Genomic DNA, 5,886 nt, shown 5'->3' on the forward strand with positions numbered 1-5,886 from the left:
CACAATTGTATGCAACAACAACAAGAACTTCCACTTGATCTCTAGTCTCTGACAAACTACTCTTTGATGAGCATTGAGCCGTTAAAGAACATTAGAGTCAAGTGGGGATTTTGCTCTTTATTAATAAAACAAGGAAAACCTAATTTTCATCAATCATAGATATGAGACCCATTAGGCACAAAAAGTTCACACATTACTTATAGGATTTAAGTGGGGATCCTGCTCTTTATTAATAAAACAAGGAAAACATAATTTTCATCCATCATAGATATGAGACCCATTAGGCACAAAAAGTTCACACATTACTTATAGGATTCAATCCAATAAACTTATATCCAGACAAGGATTCCCAAAATAGCTTATAAGGATCACATTAACATATAGACTCACAAAAAAAAATATCAGATTCATTTTAATAAAATAAAAAGCCCTCAATCAATATAAATCCAAATTAGAATAAAATTTCTAACAATTACTTTTAAGTATATACTTGACCACAAAAATCCATTGATTTACTGGCTGGATTTGTTTTAGCTTAACAAGATTGACTCACGGAGTATCTATTTGATTTAAAAAAAACTACATTTAAAAACATTATTTATGACAAAAAATCAACATATATACGATATTGTTAGCAAGTTGCGGTGTGCTGGGTGTATTCACAAATATGATTAGTTCAGTTTTGAAAGGAAAAAATCTAAGAACAAATCTCACATGATTTTTTATTTTTCATCTGATCGATATGATTGAAAAAAAATATTTATATTTAAAAATATTTATTTATGACATAAAATTAAGTGTTAGAGTATAATAGAATATTAGGTTACATACCACCGGCGATAGGAGGAGAGGTCGATCCGTAGAGTCCAGAGGCACGGTGGCAAGGCTCCGAATGTTATTGTGTAAAGGAAGGAGAAGGAATATATATATATATATATAGTTAGGAGAAGATGATGATATAGTTAGGAGAAGATGATGAGGGAGAGAGGAAGAAGAAGAGAAGATGCGGCGGAGGCACTCTAAGAGTAGAGGGCGGAAACGACGACTGCTCAATCACGGCGAGGATCACACGTGAGAGCGGTTACGACGGCGCTCTAAGAGTAGAGCGCGGCGGCGGCGGCTGAAAAAATAAATAAAAATAAAGGTTAGGTCAGAGGATTGGAACTAGCTTCTGATAGCATGAATGAATTGTATTCCGTGATTATTATTGAGACTTGACAATGTATTTATACTATTGCGAGTTGACTGAACAATGTAATCTAAACAAATCTAAGTCTGATTACATGCGTAATTAAATAATAGATAAATAAATAAAGAATATTGTACCCTAATATTCTATCATATTCTAATATGAACATATATTTGATCTCAGCTAGATATGGTGCTCACGAATTAGATTAGTTCGGTTTTAAAAGGAAAATTCATTTGGACAAATCTCAGGTGTTTTTTTCTATTTTGTTGTTCAATATGTTTGAAAGGGTTAGTTCAACTCGTATGATATCGTCCAATAAGTTAAATTAAAAATCAATCCAATCCAATAAAAATATTTGGTTTGTTTGATTGTATTTCAATTTTTTTTTTTATCAATTTTTTAGTTTTTATTTGATTAGATTAGTTATAAACACCCCTACTTAATTGCAAGGAACCATTTCAGTACTTGGAGCCAGAAATCATTTGGCAGGGCAGTGGCTCCAAACTAAGAATAGCAATAGATCAAGTGGCACCTCCTAACAATTCAAGGAAACTTGCACATGAACTCTATATAAAGGGTTAAAGAATGAGGTATATATCTGACATTGTGCCTGTATATATCATTATGATATAGATATTGGATTCAGAAACTATCATGAATAATATCTATAAACACAAATAGAGAAAGGGTGCAATGTCGGCAATGGCATGTAAACATTAGTGGTTCTTTTATACATGTGCAGGTGTTATGAATGTTTAAGAGCATAATTCAATCTTTTTTCTGAGATTGCCAACACGAATGGACCATTTGGGCCAATTGTAAGAGCAAGATTTTTTATCATAGCCTGATTCAGTCTTAATTTCCTCCGGTACGGAGAAGGGTGTGTGGGTTGATGAGTGTTAATTGATAGCTTGGAATGTAATTAATTTGTAATAATCACGGCCCTTTTTATTGCATACAATACATGTAGCAATTTTCCTTCTAGAGGATTAGCAGAAAGTGACGAGTTAGACAATAGTGAGGTATTTATTCAAAGTGGTCTCCACTTGTATAGGCCAATCTTGAAGAAGATCCAACATCTTGAACTTTTATTAAGTTTAATTTGGCAAAACCACATACCAATTTAAGTTCAAGAATTAATCAGTTGCTAAATTCCTGGTCATACCTTATTTAAACAGTCTTTTGAGTTTTGTTAAAACGTTTGAACACGAAGCATTAAGATGGTATAGTTAATGATTGATTCTATTTTCATATGGAAAATCATATTTAATTATTTATGACAAAATATTCCTTCAAAAAACCAATGAGAGAATAACAAAAAGACAATCCTCCGATCAAATCCCCACTTTCATGGCTGATCTAAATTATCATAATGTTCAATATCAACTTAACCAGCTCAAAGAACTCACAACCAAGTGAACGTCATAATGATTGACCATAGGACAACTAAAGTGAGTTTTACCTTGTATCATAGTTAGCTAAGCAAAACGAAGCCGACACAAACATCAAGAAGATTTCACTAAAACCCAACACTTTAATTATAGTTCAATGTACTTCATAAATATAAGTTCGATCATTCATTTGCATAAGCAAAACATATTTTCTAACTCATTGTTCTTCTAAGGTTTTAATTTTTTTTATCTTTACTTATACATTAACTTGAGCGTTGAAATGTCTTTGATAATACCTCATGTTTTTTTTTGTGAACCCCCCTCGTGTCTAGGGATGGCAATGGGTAGGGTATGGGTTTGGTACTATAGTACTCATCCACATACCTGCGTTTTCAAAAATTACCCGTACCCGTCCTCATACCCGCGTGGGTAGCAACTTGAATGTCCGTCCCCGTACCCTCTGAGTACTTCAGCTAACCAAAATATAATTTCACTATTTTTGTTAAGAGAAAACAAAAATACAACTACTCATTATGTGCCATTGATTTATACATATTTTATTCTCTTCTCAATCACAACCCTTCCATGATTTCCGCCAAGAGCCCCACGTCCTGATTTGTTCTGATTGTTCACCAAAAATGCCGCGTTATATAGCATCTCTCCGAGATTATTGTAAAATGTGGAACGGAAGAAGTAATATGATTGAGGTGGTAGGGTGGCTGTGACGATTTCAAAGCTAATTATAAAAAAGCATTATTAGAGCACCTCCAACGGCAATGTCTCTTGCCTAAGATACTTGAAGATGAGTGTCTCACACTATTGGAGTAAATAAAATCTCCATGCGGTCAAAAATTAGTGTCTACAACTAGACACTATGTCTCTTCAAATTGTGCACAAAAAACAAAAAAAGTTATTATTATTATAATGTAGTAAAAGTGGTTTGGTTTTGATTGTGGGGCCTACTAAAGAAACTTTTAAGAGTCGTTGGGTTGGAGGTTTAGATGATGTGGCACTATGGAAAATTGTAAAAAATGATATAAAATGAAGTGTAGACACTCTAGTGAATGTGATGGATAAAGATGCTCTTTTAATATCAAATTGATGGAGATGTCAATCCTTTGATATTGTAATTGCAAGAACTAGCCTCTAGCCTGACAGTGGCCATCTTTGCCATTGGAAAAAATGTCTCAAAGTTGTCTAAATCATGTATTTGTGTGTATCTCTTGGATTCTGATCTAACCTTGTATCTTTCTACTGTCGCCAATTAGGTGCTTGTTTGGGGGTAAGGCAGTAAGGATCCAATTGTCAAAAGACAGAAGGCAGCTTCGATACCATGTTAGAATTATAAGTTAGAATTACATACCACCACAAAACTTAGGCTTAAGGCAATGATTGTGTGTGTTCTTTATTATATAAACTTGTACACTAGCTAATCTACCAAATGTTGGACTTCTTTGAGTCTCCATATAGAATTTTCTAATACTTGAAGGGCTGAAATTTCATCATCCTCTCTTCCAACAATCATATTTTTCATCTTAGGCATAAGACTAAGGTTTGGGTATGTACACCATGAAAAAACAAAGATCTTCTAATTAGTTGACAATTTATCATAAGAAAGAAAATTAGAAATTGGAATGGGTGTACCTGCCAAACCAAATGGACTATGGATTATATTAAAGTGGAAATTCCTAAGATTATGTGGGGATATTTTTGCATAGTTCAGACTCTTGTAGGTTGTATTGGCGGATCAAGTATATGTTAGGATTTTGGGTGTGATAATCCTGGATAACTTCGAAAATCGTGTTTGCGCACTTTCCGAACAAAGTATTTCGACCCTATTCTTGCCTGGGTTCACGAAATCCTTGTTGGGATAATTTTGAAGATCAATCTGCTTCTGGCAATAGAGAACAGATCAGAAAGTAGAGAGCGATTTTGGTTTTGTTTTCTGTGTTCCTTTTCCTTAGGCTGCAAGCAACCTTATATAGAAGGTTGTGTTTGCACGAATGATCACAATTGTTCCGAAAAATCATAATTCTTCAAACAATTTCAAACTAGGGTCACAACTGTTCAGCGGGACCCCAGCCAGGGGCTCCGCCCCTTGGACCCCGGTTCGAATTCGCGGTCAATTATGCGTTGACTCACTGAGCGTGCACTCCGCACTATCCTGACTCGATTCTGAGCCTAACGCATAATTGCATCAGCCTTTAGTAGATCACATTACTACTAAAATACATTGATGATTCTAAAATCACCAACAAATCCCCCCCATTTTAGTGTAATCCTTGATCTACTCAATTTGTATAAGAAAATATATACAAATTTATAACACACAGATATAACGATCAAACAAATGCATAAATGAAAATATCTTGCGATTGAATTTCCACTTTAGTACAAATACACATTCCAAATACTCGAGAATCGGGGTGTCTTTAAAGATTGAACCCGTCAACCCATTTGAATATCTAAAGATATTGTACACATATGTTTCTACAACACTCTACTATTCATACTTGACACTTTACAAGCCATGTGTCCTAATCCATTAATAAGCATATAGAAAGTCAAGTCCAAGCTTCTTGAAACGGCAAAACTTCATGCTTACATAGGTGATCCTTTTAATTTTGCACCTGCATTTACAATTTTTCAAAAGAACCATTAAGAAGATATACTTCAACCTAGTCATCACTTGCAGGTCTAAGCACATATTTAAATAAAAAACACTAATAAAAAATACAAAAGATTATTCAAATTCAAATACTTAACAAGTAAAATCATTCAACTAAGCATATCCGCATCCACACCCACTAATAATAATAATAATAATAATAATAATAATAATATATGTGTGCGGGTATGGGGCGGGTTTGGTACTATAGTGCCCATATCCGCACCCACACCCACTACGTTTTGCGGGTAATTACCCATATCCGACCCCTTATCTATCTAGCGGATTTTTACCCTACGATAGTAAGTATTTTTTACGGATACCCTATGAGTCTGAGACCCATTGTCATCCATACTCGTGTGTACATCACTACATTGTGTTGAATAACTTACCTATAGCGGTAATGATATTTGAGCATGCAAATAATCTATACCCAACACACACGCCTTAACTTTTTTTCTATCTCTTCTTACATACTACTTCTCTTTATTTTCTTTCTTTCTAAATATTTGTTGCATATGTACGCATTGTGAATATCTACCAATTATTTTCCGGAAATAATGTACACACAGGATTAGTCCACGTAAGATGGTGGTGGTGGTCTGCCACGGGATCCCAATCATGAGATGAACTGC

This window comes from Lotus japonicus, chromosome 2, assembly GCF_012489685.1.
Source record: "Lotus japonicus ecotype B-129 chromosome 2, LjGifu_v1.2".
Taxonomy (NCBI): Eukaryota; Viridiplantae; Streptophyta; class Magnoliopsida; order Fabales; family Fabaceae; genus Lotus; species Lotus japonicus.